At 43.0% G+C, this 20,466-nt stretch overlaps 2 long non-coding RNA genes across 5 annotated transcripts; one reads left to right on the top strand and one right to left on the bottom strand.

Annotated features, from left to right (window-relative positions):
- Nucleotides 1-6,300: 6,300 nt before the first annotated feature.
- LOC120232405 lies at nucleotides 6,301-7,184 on the bottom strand. Of its 2 annotated transcripts, none has more exons than XR_005528562.1 (3): nucleotides 7,118-7,184; nucleotides 6,964-6,999; nucleotides 6,301-6,494 (listed from the first exon to the last, which is right to left on the bottom strand). It is a non-coding gene; the product is annotated as an uncharacterized LOC120232405 (long non-coding RNA). The 2 variants fall into 2 exon arrangements; XR_005528563.1 differs by having other exon boundaries at nucleotides 7,111-7,178.
- A 141-nt stretch (nucleotides 7,185-7,325) lies between these two features.
- LOC120232404 lies at nucleotides 7,326-13,219 on the top strand. 3 transcript variants are annotated; one of them, XR_005528561.1, is made up of 4 exons: nucleotides 7,326-7,388; nucleotides 8,857-8,924; nucleotides 12,085-12,385; nucleotides 13,030-13,219. It is a non-coding gene; the product is annotated as an uncharacterized LOC120232404 (long non-coding RNA). The 3 variants fall into 3 exon arrangements; XR_005528559.1 differs by lacking the exon at nucleotides 7,326-7,388 and adding an exon at nucleotides 7,448-7,703; XR_005528560.1 differs by lacking the exon at nucleotides 7,326-7,388 and adding an exon at nucleotides 7,944-8,018.
- The last annotated feature ends 7,247 nt before the right edge of the window (nucleotides 13,220-20,466 follow it).

Below are 20,466 nucleotides of genomic sequence, written 5' to 3'. Positions count from 1 at the left end.
AGGAGTCTGGGTATTTAAGGCCTTAGCCATTGTGACCCTGAAGGGGTGTGGCTTAACAGGTGGGTGGGGCTCCCCTGTGAGGTCCCTGGCCTTTGTTACACTTCGGTCATATGTGAGAAATAAGGTGGTCCCGCTAATGCAGCTCTAGACTGTCCTCAATATCGAGGCCTTTTTTATATTAAATAAGGTTTCCCAGACAGGTTTTACTGAGCAACTGAATTTCAGCTCTGTGCCAGGCATCTGGGGAGTACAAGAGACCATTAAAATAGGTATCTTCTGGGGGCGATGGGGTGACTCAGTCTGTTAAGCTCCTACTCTTGATTTTGGCTCAGGTCATGATCTGACCATTTGTGAGATTAAGCTGCGTGTTGGGCTCTGCACTGACAGCCTGCTTGGGATTCTCTCTCCCTTTCTCTCTGCTCCTCTTGCTCTATTTCCCTTTCTCAAAGAGCAAATAAATAAACTTAAAAAAATTCCTGCCTGTAGGAATTTAATGGCTGTTGAGTGTATGTACCTGCGTGTGTGTTTAAGTCTCTCACAGCATTGGAACATCACAAATGTATTTCTGTGAGGATGTGACTCTAGGAAACCCAATTTAATATGAGCAAAATGTATATACTTTATGTTCATCTAACTATCACATTATTGGATGAGTAATTTTGTAGGACTGTCCTGGGCCTTGTAGGATGTTTGGCAGTATCCCTGGCCTCTACCCAAAGATGCCAGTAGCTGTGACAACCAAAAATGTTTCCAAACATTGCCTTGGGGGCAGGGGAACAATCACCCTCTGTTGAGAACCATTGGCTTAGCCATTTGAAAAACTCCAGTCATCAAATAATTTTTGATCAGACAGTATGTAAAATAGTTATGGGTAAAACCAAGCAGACTCTGTTTTCATGGCGGTTTTCCACCTCATCAGGGAGAAAGCCATCAGAAATCTGCACAAATCAGTAAATAATTACTTCCCAACATGGTGCAGGATAATTACATCTGACATGGTGAAGGATGAGGTTGCAGAGAGAGGCAGAGACAGACTAGGCTCAAGTGCATTGGGAAGCCATGGAAAAATGTTTAAGAGGTAAGGTGAGATTAGAGGCTGCTGAGTAGAGGGTGGATTGTTGGGGAAGCAGAGTGAATAGAGAGGCTAGTGCCAATAGTAATGGTTCAGGAGAGAGAAATATTTGATCCTCAGGCCTGGGCCAGAAAGGGTGTTGATTCGGATGTAGAGATGTGGACAGGAGATAGACTTGGTGATGGATGGATTGGCTTTGGTTGGTGAGAGCGGAGGGTGTGGAAAGTGTGGCTTTCGTTTCTGTGTAATACAGCCTTCTGGATGCTGGTGCCACTTACTGGGATAAAGGCCAGGCATGGGGGCAGTGATCATCATGCATTTTGGTCTAAAATATTTTCGGGTTTGAGGTGCCTTTGAGATTTCCAAATAGAGATACTGCCTGATTGCTGAGTACCTGAGCGTGGAGCTCCAAGTAGAGATGTGACCTGGGGATGTCTACCATCCCCAGCTTCCCCCGTAACGGATTCACCATCCAACCTGTTCTTCTTTGTCCTTCAGTCCTGATAACAGTCCTCTGGAAACATTTCAATAGAACTTGATCATTATTTCCTCTCCTTGTCTTTCCTTCTCTCCCCTGCCCTCATCCCATTCAAGAACCAAACACCTTTCATGCATCAGATTCTTAGCAAAAGTTGGTTGAACAGAAAAGAGAACTAGTTCAAGTTCTACACTCTGTATTTCTGATGTTTATAGAGACAAAATGACAAGACATGTTTTGAAACCCAGAGTCCTTAAAAAGCCATTATAAGTGACAGTCTCCATTATCCTGTTTCCAGGTGGGTTCTGTTGGAAACTTTGATTTGTTCAAAGAGGGGGGAGCTTGAGGAAACAAGACTCAGCCTTGCCTTTTTGTATCTCGGGACTTTGCTATATACCTCAGCCTAGTTCCTTTTACAAGCAAGCTCCCTGAAAGCAGTTTCAAAATTGTGTTTGTTGCCATCTGCTCCCAAGGCCTTGAACAATCCTGCCACAGAACAGGAGCCTGATAAGCATTTGTGGAGTATTTGTTATTCAACAAATAAAAAAGTCCTTCTATTTTCCCAATTATCTGATTCCTCCCCATTTTGTCCTATCCCCCCCGGGAAGGCTTCCCTGGCTTTTCAAATTCTCATTGTTCTTTGTAATTTGTCCAAAGCCCATAGTCCTTTAATACTGTTCTCAAGGTCAACCAAACCTAAGTGTATGACCCCCTGGTCTGCTGCTCACCTTGCTCTTGTTCTGTGGTGTGTGGGAGTCTGATCTCAAGAGGAGCAGTGTGTCTCAGTTCTGGTCCTGACTATGCCATAAATATCACTTCTCTGGACTTCAGCTCCTTTATTTTCGTAAAGAAGCTGGTTGGGTTAGGTGATCCCTGATGCTATCTGACTTTTACAGTAGGATCCTTGAGGTTAGGGGCTGTGTTATTTTTTATGTCTACTGCATTTCTCATGGGCACTGACACGGTCCACAGTAGGTGGTCAGTAAACATTTATTCATTCTCTCTACTTGGGGATCATGAAAATAGACAGTAAGACACAGTGTGACTCTGAATTCCATGTAGGAGCATTTCTAGACAGGAAAGGGTGAAAAAAACATTATTTCTGTCATAGACCCTGTTGCCCCTGAGGCTGCTTGCTGGCTCAAACATTTGCAGGGGAACTGGCCTCCTGAGTTGGAAAGACATTTTCTGGATGGTCCTCAAGACTGGATAGTATTTCTTTCCCTGCCTCCCCCAACCCCTGAGTCCATCCCATCCCCAAAGACCCACTCTGCCAAGGGGAAGCTGAGATCACAGGGAATAAGGCAGACAGGCTCGGGAACTGATGAAGAAACCAACAGAGTCCCCTTTGCATAGGGTTAAGGAGAAGTTCCGGTTTCAGAAACTCATGCTGAGAAACTCCAGAAGCAGAAAGCCCAGTGTAGGGGGAGGTGTTCACAGGCCTGTCCCTGGTGGGGCTGGGGGTGTTTGGATTGGCTTTTGGGTAAGACCTCCTGGAGTGAGGATAGAGCACAGTTGAGCATTGGGCATTGCCGCCTGTCTCTGTTTCTCTTTCCATTTCTGCCCCAGTGTTGCTTGAGCCAAGGGCCATTTAGATAGAACACAATGAGTTCACTCCTGACCCTTGGTGGACCTGGAGCCAACCTTTTTTTTTTTTTTGAGAACTGTTTGTTAATCCAGCCTGCTGAGTGTCTCCTTATCTCTAATTTTGCTTTTTCTTTTTACCTTCTGCTGCTTCTTTTTCTTCTGATGAAGAAACTGAGACACGGAGTAGTTACGTGAGTTCCTTCAAATAACCCAGAGATGCCCAATAAAACCATTTCCTCCATACTTTGTCTTCCTTGGTGGGTCTTAGTTTTGTTTCTCTTCAGAAAAGGGAATGGATATTTTCTGATTGCTAAGGGGACATGGAGAGAGAACTGAATTCCTTGTCTTTTTTAGAAGAGGAGCTATTTGCTAAGGGGACATGGAGAGAGAACTGAATTCCTTGTCTTTTTAGAAGAGGAGCTATCAGCTCCCTCTCTCTTGGGGCTGAGTGTTATCTTGCATGAAGACAGGTGGATAAACAGAATAGAGTCTCTATCTCCTAGACGGATGGCCAAAGTGGTGCTAGCACTCCCAATGGCCCCTCTCTTAGGTTAGGAAGGAGCATGCTTTGGGCATCACTGTTTCAGAAGTCAGATCTCTAGTGGGGTCCCATCTCACCTCTCCAATTCAAATTCACTTCATTAATTTTCCTTGCTAGTCCAATAGATGCCTTCCCAGGGCAGGATGTTCCCAGCAGGCCAGCAATTGGGGTTTATTAAGAAGAAAAAATGAAAAGTTGCTGACAGTTCTTACACATGTTGATGACTCAGTCTGAATCCTTCTCTAAAACCTAAGTCTCTCCAGATGTTGACCTCAGCAGGGAAGTGGGGACCTTCTACCCTGTTCACATTCATGCCCTATCTTCTTTGCTCTTGCTGCTGCTGCTGTTTGGGCAGGCAAAGGGGGCTTGGGCAGGCTATGGGATGGGAAATCTTCTGAGAGCAGGGTCTCACCAGGGGCAGAGGTCTCTGAGCTCAGGACTCCTCTGATGTCTCCAGTAGGGAATAAAGAGAAACCAGGGCCCAAGACCAAGGAGGGAGGGAACGCAACTCCATTCGCTTCTTTCCATCCAGTTCTGGGAAACAAGGGAGCATCTTGGTTTGGATGATGTCTGGGTTCTGCCTGAAGATTTGTTGGGATTCTTTCCCATTTATTCTCCAGGCTCCTTCCCATCTTTCTTGACTGCTTTCCAAACTGTTTTTCCATAAACAATTTCTGTTTTCCAGGAAGAGAGAGATTGGGCTGCTAAAAGGCAGGAGACATATCACAAGAGCAGTGGCCCTGGGTGGTTCCTCAGGAATCACCTGGACCCCCTCATTTTAGAAACCAAGAGGCTTGTCCAAGGGCTGTATCCTGGTAGTGCAAGAGCCATGGCTGAACCCAAGATTGCTGATTTCCAGGCTAAAGACTGGTTTTCCAGGCCACTGCTCCACACTGCCTTCCCTGCTTGACTTAAAAGTAGGCTGATGGAGGTTGGGGGGGAGGGGGAGGGGGGTGATGGGCATGGAGGAGGGCACTTGTGGGGATGAGCACTGGGTGTTATATGGAAACCAACTTGATAATAAACTATTAAAAATAAAGTAGATCTGGTCTACACTCTCCACTGTATTTGCCTTTTCTCTCTTACATGTGCTCTTAGGACCTCAGTGAAGGAATCTAATACTGAAGGAAGGTGGAGAACTTGGGGGAAATAATTCTTAGAAGCACGATGTGAGTTTGGAGGTCTTCTGCACAAATTTAAAATTCTCATTTGGAGAGAATTCAAAGTTTTATTTTTGTTGTTGTTTTCAGACTTAATGAAAAGTTATTTGAGTATGTCAATTCCCTTTGTAATTATTAACAATAAGGCCATGTGGTGTATAATAGCACACAAAGTAAATCTGAATTTGATGCTTCAGAAGCTTCCAAATAAAGTTTCACATTAATTACTCCCCTGAACGCACTGACTATAGCCCTACTTATAACATAGTGAAGAGGAAGCTGTCCCTTGCTAGAACTCACTGGGATATAGTTCCCTGCAGCCATAAGACAAAAACAAGGCTGTGTCCTTTGAATAGAAAGAGGGTGTTATCGTATGAAAATATCACACATATTCAATCATTTGGCCTCATGTGGTCTTTAGGAACAAATGTGTTTTATCCATCTACCAACGGGAGTAAGGAGCTTTGAGTTGGTAGAGTTGCTAGAGAACAGTTTCATAATAAATAAGTCAGGAGATGAAGGGTAAGTTGGCCAAAGTCACAAATTATAGGCAAACTTAGATCTCAAGCCCAGATCTCCCCATCTCCAGTCCAGGCTTCTTGCCACTCTGCCATGAGGCACCACTGTTGAGATTTCTGGCCTCTTTTTATTTATTTTTTTTCCTATGCCCTTTCTCTGCTTTTCTCTTCACCCTTCATGTTCTGAGAGTCACATTCCAGGAGGCTTTTCCCTGTTGAACTCATCCTTCCTGCCAAATACCATCATGTCACTGAGTTTGAGGACACCTGCCCTGTGAAAGGGAGAAGAGTTGCCACCAAAAAGGGCCAAGGACCAGAGTGAAAGACTGTTGCCACCCTCAGGGGTCAGTGCCTTTATAATTGATTGTGAGGCATTGTGACCAACATGCTGGTAGGCAGGGCCCATTGGTCAGAGGAGACTCCCCATATATCTGAAGTAATTTTAGCATAAACGCCTATTATAACTCCACTGACCAAGGTGAGGTGAAGAGAGAACACTGCAATCCAATTATATCTCTTCGGCCTGCTGTGATGAAACCCCACTTCCTACCCTCAGTGGTGAGCAATGTGGGTGAAGAAGAAGAGATAGGCTGGAGGAACCATCTTACTGTCAGGAAGTCTTGCTTGACAGTCTTGTTGCCTATTTGGCCCCCACATTGCTCTTTTGAGCAGAATTCTCACATTTTGAAAAGTGGGTTCAGCTCTATTTACACTAAAGAAGGGGAACAAAGTAATTCCTTCACAAATCCTGGAATTCTGTAGTCCAAAGCACAGAGGTTTGGTGCACTTTGCCCTTCACACTCTCTATGCTGGGACAGTGGTGATGACTCCTAGTGAAATCTTCAAAACAAAGCCTTTTTTTTTTTTTTTTTTTTGGCTTTGTAATGACCCACTCCTTCCCTCAAAAAAAAAAAAAAAAAAAAAAAGACCTAGATTCTTTTGAGTGTTGTAGTGATCATATTTTATTGATCAAGAGATTCTCAATGCTGGGCAGCCTCATTTTTGTTCTGGGAGAAAATGTGGAAGATAATACTGCAGAGATGTTCTGGAGTTCTGGTAAGGACTATGTCACCCTGCAGAAATGTTTGTATCCTCTACAGAGCACTGTTCTGCAATAGTGCTGGGCAGTTTCTTCATGCTGTAGGGAAGCAAAGACAAAATTGAGGTGATAAAGTTCCCCAGTTAGGGTAGGAGAGTCTCAGAATGTTCTTCAGGTGGGCACACAAAGCCAACTTAACATTTTCCTTATGGTTTTATTACCCTTTTAGCTATGATCTGGCCTGGCTTACCTGAAACTTCCTGTGATGCTGGTGCTGGGCAAGTCATGTCTCCCCAGAACAAGCTACATTATTTGTGGGGCCCAGTGCAAGATGATTATACTGGCCTCTGGTTAAAAACTACTTTTAGGATGATGATAGCAGAGCATAACCAAGTCTCAGGTCCCCTGAGTACAGGGCCATTTGTAGGTCTCTGAACTTCTCACCTGAGGCACTTCTAATGGTAAACATTCAGATAACTACCCTGAGAGATCTCTATCTAATTCATCTTTATAGTCCAGGAGAGTTGGTCAATGTCTGATTCATAATGCGGGCTTGATGAATACTTACAAATGGCTTGCTTCTCACTGAGGCCGTGCCATGTGCCTGAGAATGAATGAAGCCTCTTCAGTAATGCCTCTGTCACCACCTCCTTCCTCCCCTCCCCTTACACATCCCCCAACTGCTCCCCATATTCCTCCCACACTCTTTCAGGACCACACACTGAAGAACCGGCCAGTTGCTGTCTTCATCCTTCCCCATGCTGTCCTCGGTGGTACTTTTTTCTATGCTCCTGAAGAAAGTCCGTGGAGTCCTCTGGGGATGGGCAGAAGTCCTGTATCCTAGGGTGTCTATATTCGGTCATGGTAGATGTTAGAATCCCAATATGGGTTTTCTGGCTATTTACCTGAAAATGGTTTTCTGAGCCTTGAGATGGGGCAAGGAGGGGCATCTAAAGAAACCAGGTCACTGTGGACTTATGGTTGCCCACTCTGGTATGTCACAAAGTCCATATGAGGTCAGTGACCCAATCTACAGGAGAAGGGCTGAGCAGTGGGACCTGGGATGATTTCCTTCAACATTTAGTCAGACTGATTTTCTGGGGCCAAGCCTCTCGATCTACTAAACTTGGACAGATTATTTTATTCTTCCTGGCTTCAAAAATCTTCTTTTAGTTAAAGCCAGAAGGATATGGAATTAATGGCAATCCTATTATTTTATTAATGAGGAAACTGAATGCCCAGTTGGAAATTACTTCCTTTTAGGCTTCAGGAAATTGCTGAAGGACACATAAATACTAAATAGCAGAGGTGGGAATTAAATCTTCATCTACTTAATTTTAGTGATTCAGCAGTGTCTTCTCAGATATTTGCTGCTCTGGTAGAGAGGGACAGGGCGGTTAATCACCAAGGGGATGGCATGCAGTTAATGCCTACCATGAAGGGAGACATGGACAAAAGACTTGAATATGAAAACCTAGAGGACACTGACCCAAGTCGGTGATGGGGATACAGAAGAAAGGGTGGATTATAAAACACTGAGATGAGGGAGGAAGTGAAAAGAATGAGCTTCAAAGGGAAGGATTGACCCCTAGACTTCCGGCCTGAGTGAATAACCACCAATAGGTACTGCAGCAACAACTACATTTGGACAGAAAGTGTTGGTTTAGATTTGCACAGATTGAGATTTCTACTGGACAGATATAATGTCTACTTAAGTGCTCAGTGGAAAAATGAGATATGAGTAACTAGCTCAGGAGAGCAATGGGGCAGGTAATGTAGATTTGAGCATCAGCAAAGTAGTTATGTGTAGCTGAATTTACAGGAGCAGATGAGATGATCTAGGGACAAAATTATAGGAATTATCATCAACCTTTGGGAGTTTCAGGGAAGACAGCTGAGGAAAGAGACCGAGCAGAGTAAAATATAAGAATGAAGTTGCAGAGTAACAGTATGGAGTTCAAACCTGGAAGTGCTGGACTTGGAGAGGTCATACCACTCACTGGGGACCTACTAAGTACCAGGAGCTGTGCAGAGCAATTGAAGAGCCTCATTTCATTTTTCACTGCTTACTTTATTTGACCCTATAGAACATTTGGAAAGTAGATTCTTGCAGAGAGAGAGTGGGGGTGCGGTCAGGAGTGCAATGGGTAGAGGAGAGACAGGAGGTGAGGTAGTGGAGAGTTAAGGTTGTTTTTGAGCAGAGGGTGAGCCTCTCTCTAGCAACCACTCTCTCCTTTGCTTCACAGCCAAAGTTCTTAAAAGAGGAGGCTTTGTTCAACCACTATTGCTCTGATATAGAAAATGGCAGGCCTTCTCCTTATTCTTCCAAACTCACTTTACCCATGTGTCCTTCACTCCTACCTGACCTCAACCCCCTCATTTAGGGATAGATAAATCCAGTTTGGGATGGCCATCTGGTCTTGACTAGTCTTTGTTATTTTACCTTTGTGCCTTCTTTCAGGCACCTTATACTCTTGAGAGGACAGTGCCAAGATAAGAGTGTATGCTTGGAACAATGCCAGGAATATGGTAAGTACTCTAGAGATATTAACCTATTTATTTAATTTTTACATCAACCCTGTGTGGGGGGTATTATTATTGCTGCATTCCAGGATCAGGGTGGTTAGGCAACTTGTCCACAATCCTGCAGCTAGTAAATGGAGGAGCTGGGTTGTTCTTGTCTAAGAAATTAGAATAATTTCTCATGTAAGACAGTTTCATACACATTTTACATTTTTTTGAGAAAAATATGGAGCACAAAGATAGGCACTCAAAGAGATTTTCAATAAATCCTTGCCAATTGAGAGATGGATCACAATTATTTATTGAAACAAAGTTTTTTTTAAGTTTATTTGTTTATTTTGAGAGAAAAAGAGAGTATGAGTGGGGAAGGGGCAGAGGGAAAGGGAGAGAGAGAATCCCAAGCAGGCTGTGTATAGTCAACACAGAGCCTGAGGCAGGGCTCAATCTCAGGACCCCCAAGATCATGTCCTGAGCTGGAACCAAGAGTCAGACATTCAATTGACAGAGCCAGCAGGTGCCCCATTGAAACAAAGTTCCTAAGTGAGGATATCTTGTTCACAAAGTGAGGATCTTCTCAGGCATTTGGTGTGTGTGAAGAAGGAGCCATGTTGATATGTATCTAAGCTGGTGAGTTCTCAGGCATATTTTAGTCATAATTTGGGATCTCATGAACACGGCCCCATTACTTCCTTTCTGCCCATTCCACACACTGAGCCATGCCACCATGAATTCATAGGAAAGAGCACAGAAACACATAGGCCCAGAGGTAACTTCAGTTGCCTCAATACAAATTTGGATGCATACATCAGTTGTTCCATCTGTAGGACATAATAATATCATGATCATCAACGCCAATCCTTTTGGCTTAAAGATATGGATTCTTTGGGTGTGGAAACAACTGGATGGTTAGTAACTTAAAAAACGTTTGTTTATTCATTTTGAGAAAGAAAGCAGGGGAGGGGCTGAGAGAGAGGGAGAGAGAGTCCCAAGCAGTCTCTGCACAATCAGAGCAGAGCTCGATGCGGGATTTGAACTCACGAACAATGAGATCATGACCTGAGCCAAAATCAAAGTTGGATGCTCAACCCATTGAGCCACCCAGGTGCCCCTGTTAGTAACTTCTGATGAAAGAGGACAGAGAATAAATTACACTCAAATACAAAGATGTGTTAAAATACAACTCTATGTGCCTCTCTTTCCTCCTCTCTCTTTTCCCAACCTTTGTTGCATCTCCCAGGATTAAAACCTTAGGTTTTATGTTACTATAGAATTCCCTCCTTCCTAGAGTCTATAAGAGGCAAGGAACTAGAGGAACTGTGAGAGATGCTTGGATTATCACCTCCCTGGCCCCCGCAAGAGGTGGATCTTCTTCTTGGAGAGGCGAACCATTGAAGCCTTTGTTCAGAAAGTGTGCTTGAAACCAGGCTTTATTTCCTTCCTTCCTTCCTTCCTTCCTTCCTTCCTTCCTTCCTTCCTTCCTTCCTTCCTTCCTTCCTTCCTTTCTTCTTTCCTTCCTTCCTTCTGAGAGATCAGGGGAGGGGCAAAGAGAGAGGGAAAGAGAAAATATTAAGCAGGCTCCATGCCCAGTGTGGAGGTGGAGGATAGACTCAGTCTCACAACCATGAGATCATGAGCTGAGCCAAAATCAAGAGTCAGACAGTTAACCAACTGAACCACCCAGGTGCCCATGAAACCAGACTTTGCAGGAAGAGGGGAGATGTCTTATCTTTTGCGGCCTCCTTGCCAGCCTTTGACTTCTGGATGGCACCACTCAATCACCGGCCAGGTGTGTTCCTGGATTCTTGCCGCTCCTTTCTTGTCCATGTTGAGTCTTCTTTCATGATGCTGACATTTTCATGTTCTGGAATGGCAGCCCCTTGACCAATCCTCATTTCTTTTGGACTATGTTATTGTGTAAGCCACTTGTATCTCTATTTGCATGCCAACTGTTGTCCAATGAAACTTTCGAAAGCAAGGCTAATCATGTCACTCTTGTTCAAAACACCTGGGAAACTCCTTACTGCCTACAAGGTTTCATATTTGCCCTCTCAACCTCAACCCTCTTTGTAGTCATGTCTTCCATTCTCCCCCTTAGGCAACTTCTGCTGTTCTAGCTAAATTGGGTTATTTGAAAAGTAGGAAAAATACAGGGGTTCATGGAAAATTCAGTGTCTTACTTGAACTGTCATTTTTTTAGCATCTTACTAAATTTGTATATGTCCTTCAAAACTCAAAGGCCCCAAATGCTATGATTACTTCTTCAACAAACTCTTCATCTTTTGGGAACATTTTACATCATTTGCCAGAATCTGTCCAAAATTTTTCTGTATGCAGATCTTCTCTTCCCAGACATTGTGCTTCTTGAGATTGAAGCTGTATCTCTGTGAAGTTCTGGGGGACAGGCTAGGGGTAGTAGATTATCAAGATAAATTGGACTAGACCTTTGAACTCCCACATCGTTGGGGATTGGAGTGTTGGGGAGGGCAGGAGGGAGAGATTACAAAGGGACACAGGGAAGCTTTTAGGACTGGAAGATATGCTTATTATCTTAATTTGTGTAGAGAGATTCTTGGGTGTATACCTATGTCAAAACTTATCAAATTTTTATCACATTTGGTGTGCCTAGGTGGTCAGTTGGTTGGGCATCTGACTTCGGCTCAGGTCATGATCTCACGGTTTGTGAGTCTGAGCCCTACGTGGGGCTCTGTGCTGACAGCTCAGAGCCTGGAGCCTGCTTCAGAGTCTGTCCCTCTCTGTCTCTCTGTCCCTTCCCTGCTTGCACTCTATCTCTCGAAAATGACTAAATCTTAAAAAAAATTGTTATCACATTTAAAATATGTGAGTTTATTGTGTGTCAGTTATACCTCAATGTATTCATTTAAAAATTCTCATATTGTTCAAATCCTTGCTAAAAAAGCCCTTTTTAAAACTGAGATGCTGGGACTAGGGATGCATACATAAATGTACCAGCCAATAAAGGCTTTGAAAATGCTGGGTCTGAAAGGCCAGGACAACTTTATTTGGTTAGTATCACCCAGGGTGGTTCCTCTGGGCTATACTGATGGGCAGCCAGCTGATTCTAGCAGTTCTAATAGGTATTGTTGATTTTATCCAAATGTCTCAGTACTCCTGAACCACTCAGCCAAGCTCTTATGTTGAATTACAGCCATTGTGACAAGGCATCACTAATCATCAGGTCCTTTTGCCAGGAGCTCCCATGTCATGGACACTTGTCTCTGTATATAAAAGGATGGGTGGGATGCTTTGAACTAATGGACCTGGGGTTGGGGAAGGGGGCAGCAGACAGAGGCTGCTATTGCAACAAGATCCCTGCTGCTGGCCAGAACTGGGAAATGTAAGAAGATGGTGCAGTCCTGTAGACATAAGTGTTCAGCATGCCATCTGAAGGATTTACAACAGAGACAGAAGGCAAAGAAGTTATGGCAGAAAAAGAACAGGAAGACAAGGTATTGATGCCATTTTCTGATTATAAAAGGGGCCTCATAAACCTGAAGAACTGTCCTCCAAGCCTGCAGGTGTTCCAAAATGTCATGCCTTTCTCAAAGCAAAGCTCTCCACTTGCCTTCCAGAGACTGCCTTCCAACTCTTCTCTGGCTTCCCTTCTACCTGCAAAAACCCAGCTGTCCCCCAGTTTCCCACCAATCCTGCAAAAAAACCAGAATTTCTGTGTTCATTGCTTATCCTCTTTATGGTAGAGCCTCCCTCAAATCTTTTCATTCATTAGACAGGTAGACATAACCCTCGGACCTACCTTTCTGAAGGTGGGTTTCTTTCTTTCTTTTTTTTAAAAGTTTGTTTATTTTTTGAGGGGGGGGCAGAGAGAGAGAGAGAGAGAGAGAGAGAGAATCCCAAATAGGATCCAATTCGGGACTTGAACTAACGAGCCTGTATGATTATGACCTGAGCTGAAATCAAGAGTTGGATGATTAACCAACTGGGCCACTCAGGTGCCCCTCGAAGGTAGGTTTCTTACACTCTCTGGCCTTATGTCTGATTAAATCTGAGATATTGAGGTGAGGGGGTCCTTCTATAAAAAACACGTGGGTTTTCTGAGTGTAAATCTTACATTTTCTCATTCTTGTCTCCTTAGTCAGCAGCATACACCAATGATCTGTTTGAAGACACTGCTTGAATCCATGATTTTCCATGTCACATTTTTCCCCATGGCTAGCAGTAAGAAAAGCCTCTTGTGGTGCAGGCCCAAGACCACCATAATCATCATTGATTTTCCCTCTCTGCCCAGTGTCTTTAAGTAAAATTTCTCTCCTTTCACTGACAAATGGTGTTTCGTGTGTTTTTGGTTAGCTGAAGAGTGACCTGTGGCAACCTGGAGCACCTTCACCTTTTCTCATGGAATAAGATGAGCAGGGCAGAATAGGTAGAGGGACAATCACCTGTTGGTGAGTTGGGAGGAAATATGTAGTTTCTGTTTAAGAGGTTTGCTAATAAAACATGATTGGGCTTCGGTTTGGATTAGTTTGAAATGTTTTCTGGATATGAAAAGAATTTACTTGGTTTGATAGACCTTCTAACAGTCTGGGTTGGGGCATAACAACCAGAAAACCTGTAACAATTTGCCAGCCCATACTTCTAGCTTCATTTGTTGGTAATTAGTAAAGAAGATACCCAAAGATACCCCTTTTTTCTAGAAACAAGCTCAGGTTGTGTCTACATAGAACCCAAGGACTGTAAACATGAGGAAGGGTGAAAACATACAATAGGCTTAGAATGGCATATGTGTATTTGGAAATTTTTAAAGCATGATATCCCCAAGCTTTTCCTAATAGTGTACTATAGATACAATGTAGTCTTGGGCCCTTTGGGGTCAAATAATTCTGATAGCTGTGTGAAATCCCTTGTGTAATTGAACCTGGACCTTGTATAAGTCACATAAAGTTACGACATTATCTCTTATCTCCATCACATTACCCTTAAAGTGCAAAAGTTATGCAATCTTTAAAAATCATATGCCAGCCAGACCAAAGCAGATGTATAAGCTTGAGGCCTTAGAACCCAATTCTCCTATGAAAGACACAAAAGCTGTTGTCCAGCCGGCTTTGGTAGACCCTAGGTTTTGTCAAATTTTCTAGGTATTGATGAGATTCTTGTTCCTAATGAAACATGGGTTTCCTTTCACGATGGTCGATTTGCTCTCAGTTGACACATTTGCTCTTAGTGTGGTTGTGGGGAGAGACTGTAGTTTCAAGATGTTATGGCACGTGTCCCTGGGCCCAGGAGCAGAGGCATCTTGCAATAATATGTTATAGTTCTATCACTAGATGTAAGTGTATCTTGCAGTGATACATTGCAGGAATCTTAGTTATAACATTAGATATAGTAATGTTGCAGTGGTACCCAATAATAACAGGTTAGTTATAATACTATATATGAGTATATTTTGGAGTGGGACCCTATAGTAATACTGATACCCTGTAGTAATGCTATACTCTAACTTGTAATAATGTGTTGTAGTCACATGCTTTGCACACACTGGGGTAGTCTAGGGGAGAAGGCACAGGCAAAGGAGGTCAGTAGCCTTTCCTGCCTCATTCTGGTGCCAGTCATCTATATAACACTCACCATTTTTTGCCAGATTTACATAGAACTTGGCCTTGTTCACATGTACGTGTTATTTAAGAGCTGATAGTCTAGAGTCAAAGTAATGGCACAGGGAGACCTGCCTACCAGGTACCCAAAAGTTGAGATTAAGTGTGAGAACTTTGAATCTTAGTGTCTAAGGTGTGAATATTTACTGATGAAAGCCCTGTAGGAAGTAAAAAAATCATGACCCAAGTTATACATCTCAGCAGCTTTTGTGAGTTATGTCATGTGATAGGGCTACTGGAGGGGGACTTTGAAAGTAAAGGGCTGGATGGTAGGTGTTTCAATCTTCACAGGCAAAAGCATCCATGGTGAGTGGTCATTGCCATGTTCCAACAAGACTTTATCTGGAGCTCGTGTTAACTATTATTTCACCGATCTTGTAACAGTGGTCTCAATTTTACAACTGAAACACACTGAACAAACACACTGAAGGACTAACTTGAAAAGTCACAGAAAGGCAGAGACAATGGAGTGGTCTTCCTACTCTCTTAATCCCCTAGGCTAAAGCCCCCTGAGACTTATTCTGGCTCTGCCTGGGCCAGGATCTTTTTTCTTTGCATCTTGTCTAAGGGTCAACCTTACTCTTCCTTTTCCAACCCTTTGTGGTAATTTCTATTCATGAATCTTCACCTTTTCCTGGATGTCCTTATGCAGTGGGCCATCTTTCTCCTGTCTCGGTGGTAATCTTGTAAAAGAGGTAAATTTGGGGGGTGGGAGTGGGTGTAGGGGAGTGGGGTGAGGGCACAGAACTTGCTTGTCCTAAACCAAATGTTCCTCAGGCAGTTAAGCCAGTCACAGGAAGAAGAAAGCTAACTGACTATTCATAGGATCAGGACATTGTATGATGCAATGTAGTCATAATGCTGCATAAAGCCACCATTATCCTTATACCTCATAATAGCAGGCATTGAAACTGGCCCCAAACTGAAGTTCATAAGTTTATGAATTTGAGTGCAGTCCCTTTTGCCTGTCTATAACTCAATCCTAAAGTCTTTTTCCATTCTTTCAGCTTTTTCAAAATCTTATAGTAGTCTGTTACTATGCTGTCTGGTGTCTATTTCAATACATTTTCCAATTACAGTAGATTATCTCACTCCCATAACATATGTCTACCTGATGGTTTAGGAGCCAACTATTGGCTACAGACATGTTTTGACTATGCAGGCCAACATGGGGCGAGCAAAAACATTTGAGCTAGTTGCACCACTGAAACCAACGACTTTCCTATACAGTCTGGATTTTTGGCTTCTTGGTTGCTCTTAAAAATTTGTCTAGCAACACTGCCTCCCAAATGACTAGAGTTTAGAAGTGCCTTTTAGATGGGGCTTAAGCTCTTCATTTCACCATTGTCTCCACAAATCTCTGCTTGTTTCACTTGTACTAATATTACCGGCCTGTACCCTGAAGACATTGACTTTATAACCTCAATCCTAAACCTTTGGAATCTACCACCACTGATCCTGTGGGTTCCACTTCTATCTTGCCCACATTTATCAAATAGTCCAGGGGCCAGTTTGCATTGTAGGCATGGGAGCTGGGGGTAAGAATCTGGGATTGTGTATGGGGTAGCTTGCTCTCTTTTGGCTCTCTATTCAGATCCCAGGGACTATACATTATTAGAGCCCCTTCATCCCTGGCCTCAGAATCCCTACTTTTTCCTGAAGCATCATTTGAAATCTGTGAGGAAAAAGGAGAAAAGATCCAGCTGTCCATCTAAATATGCCTTGGGTTCCATATTGGGAATGAGAGACTCGTAGTAAATCAGAGTCCTCCCATTCCTGGCACTCAGCACTATGTTTCAGCGGGTTATAACACTGTTGTCTCTAAAATACAGTTCCCTTCCAAATAGCTGGAGAAGCCAGGTAACTGTGTTAGGCAGAGGAACTGCCTGAAACTGGACCTAGCCCCACGAGTCTTTTCCAGTGATGTGACTACCTACCCGGCTGGGACGCTGTCTGACTTCTGCATCTTTGGCATTTGACAGTAATAATGGCAGCAATGATGATAATGTTGTGACAAGATAGTTCGCTGAACTATGAGTTTGTGTATATCTTCTGAGCTTTTCCTCTTCCTTGTTTGACTAGAGAGCCACATTTTCATTTTGTGTTCTTGCTTCACCTGGGGGATGAAACAAAAGTCTCTGAAGATAACTTCCTTCCTGAGTTTTAGATAGCTACAAAACCTGAGCTCCAGAGGGTATTACATTTTGGGAATGACTTAATTTTACTTGCCCTCCAGTAGAGCCTGAGATAAGGACCTGAGAACAGGTTGTATATTATGAAGTAGATTCTAGGAAACAGGAATGGGGGAATGGCGGCTGTGAGCCCAGAAAGGGAGAGAATAGAGTGTGTTACTGAGCTGATGACTGTCAAGGGCAACTGAAGTTTAATCCCACTGGAGATCCTCCGAGAAAAATGATGAGAAAGTTACCTTAGAATTGTCCCTTCTGATGCTGGGAGGCTGGGAATTTATCCACTGATTTTCATCCCCTACTAGTTGAAGCCTTCTTTTGGGAATGTGAACTGCTCCTTTCTGGAGCTGCCCACTGTTTTTTCTATGTGGGAATACTTGCTCCCTGTTATTCTGTTCTCTGTTCTTTGGGGCCTCAGCCAAAAATGAGACAGAAAATGCATCATTTTAACATTTAACATTGTGCGTATGTGATTGACCTATTTATATTTATCTATCTCTGCATTTTATTTTTTAAATTACTTAATGTTTATTTATTTTTTGAGACAGAGAGAGAATTGCAAGCCAAGGAGGGGCAGAGAGAGAGGGAGAGAGAAATCCCAAGCAGGCTTTGTGCCAACTCAGGGCTCAATGAGATCATGACCTGAGCTGAAATCAAGAGTTGGATGCTTAATCAACTGAGCCACCAATGTGCCCCCTCTGCATTTTATATACACAACTATAATTTCTGTATTGTATATGTTACCTATATGTTATATAAATCTACACTACAGGATCTGTATAATATTCTATTATCTATTACATAAACCAATTAGCCAACATCCTATATTTAATACAATTCTAATTATTTGCTTTTATTCAAAAAGGGATACAAAATGTACATATCTATTTCATTTTGTTAGTCTTTTTTGTATTTTCTTAGGTTACAGCTATTGAAGTGAAGTCACAGGGTCAAAGAGGATGATATCCTTAGGACTCTTAATACATTTTCTTTCTCCAAATCGTTTTTCTGAGAGGTTTCATCAACTTTTTCCCCAACCAGCAGAGTGAGAGAGCATTTGGGGTGAACTTTGGTAATGACTGGGAGTGGGTAGCTAAGAGAGGTTGTAAAATCTTATTGCCTAGAGAACTTTTAGCACAGTGGAGATGTCTACTCATTAAAGATAAGTTAGTGGCTTATTCTACTTAAACAGAAAAAGGATGGATGACTTTCCTTCTGGATTCCTTGTCTTCCTTATTCTGAAAAGGCTTTTTGTTTTTTTTTAATTGTATCAGCTGAAAAGAACCCAGGCCCACCCATGTGCATGTGTGTAATCACACTAAACACAGAGGAAAGATTCTTAGTAAAGAATTCCACTCTGGGGATATTTGAGTTTTCAAAAGTTTACCACCATTTGTTCCATCTTATTTTCTGTTTATCCCTGTAATAAGTGAATTGCCAGGTATTCTGTGTTCAAATTTCCCTGAGTATGTGGGAAAGGATAAGCCCGATGAATGTTAGGATTCTTGTAATTTCAATATGTGTTAACAAATGCTTTGAGGAAAGTCTGAGAAGGAAAAAGCTATTGGTCATCAAAGTTGGGAAGGACTTGATTTTCCTTGGTCTCTTCTCTTTCCCAGGAGTTGACTAGTAATCAAAGAAAGAGATGTAAAAACAAAACAAAACAAAAAAACAAAACAGAGATAAAGAAAAGAGGGAAAAAAGATCTAGAGAATTTGGATTTCAGTTCAGCCCTTGGATTGGTGAACAAGGGCCATATTTCTGGATCAGAACTCAGATGCATAATGAACTGCAGCCACATTGTTTTCCAGTGCCTCCTCTGTCTTCTTGTTTGATTTCCTTGCCTTTCTTATCTTAAAGGTTCAGGGCACCTTCACATTTGTCACCAATAAAAAATGAGCTTGTTTGTCACCCCAAACAAGCAGAGCAGAATCTAAGGATTCTTAAGCCTAAGATTCTCAAGCTCTGTCTTCCCCCATTTCTTCTGAGGCTTCCCACTAGATCTTTTAAAGTGCTCAACAAGGAGATGGCTGGTTAGTTTCATGAAAGAACTCAGTAAACAACTGATTTCCAACCTTTGTAGGTCCCCACCAGTGTCTGAGACAGGCCATTCCTCCAGAACATCAGGGGGAAGTGTTGTGCTGCCCAGTCCCAGTACCAAGATGGCTCCCAATGGAGTATGGCTATAGACATGAGTATATTCAGACCATCAAGACACTGCTAGTCACAGAGAGCAGAATAGTTGAAACTAGGATGGTCCTAGAGTTTCCAGAACTATGGTGGCCAATGCCCGTGGAGGGAAATGTAGTTTCCATCACAGCTGTAAGCTACTATCTCTCCAAACTTCCCTGTTTCACCCCACCCTCTGTTGTGTTTCTATTCTTGATGAGGTCTACAGAGAGAATAAGTGAAAAATGAAGCCATCCAAAAGTAATACAGAAGAGCATCTTGAAAGGAAAAGATGTAGACAGAAACATCTCTGCCACCATATAGCTTACATTCCATGGCTCCTACTTCCTGGAATGTCTTATTAATTGATATTTTCCAAGGTCCTAGACCTGGGGTAGGAGATGCTTAGTAAATACTTGTTGAATGAAGGAATGACTCTGGTTCCAGGGCTGGTCCTGCCACTCTCTGACCACTTGGTTCCTCTGGGATTCAGTCTCCTCATCTGGGTGCTAGTGGGTAGGAGAGAAAGTGAGGTTCTACTAACTAATCACTGCGGTCCTGTCTATTTGGGATGTTTTATAGTTTCCACATTCAAGTATCTGGTTAGTTAAGTGTCTTAAGTAAAAATCTTCTTTATTGTCTCCCAGAATAAACTAACTCATATATGAAGGAGGAACTGTTCTCTTCTTGAACACACATGAAACAAAACAAAAGATCTCTTTTTCAGTTATGGCCTGGCCTCAGTTATTTCAAGTTGCCCTGGAACTCATATACATTGTAGATAAAGTGATTCTAATGTCTGAGGGTGGATGCATTTAATTCTCTCTGCAAGGCAGCCCCCAGTTTGGCGTGGCCAGTGCTTCTCCCTGTTTGCCTTCTGTTGCTCCATGTGCCCGCTGCTCCTGTGGGCATCACTGAGCAATGTTTTTCCACACTGGCTTCTCCTTCTAGGAGCAGTGGGTGTTCCAGTTTCCAGGGTTCCCAACACTTGCAGAACCAGGCCCACTGTTGCCTCTCAGAAATGCCATCATGAGTTGGCTGGCGCCCCCTTCTCAGGTCTCTGGGTTCCGCGCCATGGGGCCCTTCTTCCAGCAGAGCAGCAGCCCCTTAGAGAGGGCTGAAGTTTAGCGCTGGGGGTGTCTCCCTCCAGGCTTTTAAGTTTCCATAATTCTAATAATAGTCCCTTTTGTTCCCTCATACTGAAAGAGTTAGCTGCTTCTAATAATTGGGACCTCTTTGCTACTTTAATATTCCCTTTGGCCTTTTCTGTTCTTGGTACTGAGTTAATTATTCTTTAAATCCATTCCATGAAAATAACTCCTGTGGTTTTCTGTCTCCCAAGCCTGGATGCTGACTAATATATGTCCTATAACAAAGAAGACAGGGGACATCCCGTGAGGTCATAAGATCCCAGGCGTACCAGGTGTGCAGGTGAAGTGGCTCCAGTAGGCCAAAGGTAGTCCTCTAAAGGAGAATGGACACCTCTAGAAAGCCCTGGGAAAGAAAAAGCCAAAGATGGAAAAGCACACAACAAACCAGTAAAAGGGATCTGAAGGGACCTGC

This window comes from Hyaena hyaena, unplaced genomic scaffold (genome assembly GCF_003009895.1).
Source record: "Hyaena hyaena isolate Hyena2069 unplaced genomic scaffold, ASM300989v1 scaffold_71, whole genome shotgun sequence".
NCBI lineage: Eukaryota > Metazoa > Chordata > Mammalia > Carnivora > Hyaenidae > Hyaena > Hyaena hyaena.
Note: the sequence above shows the minus strand (reverse complement) of the source record. Positions and strands in the feature narration are given on the sequence as shown.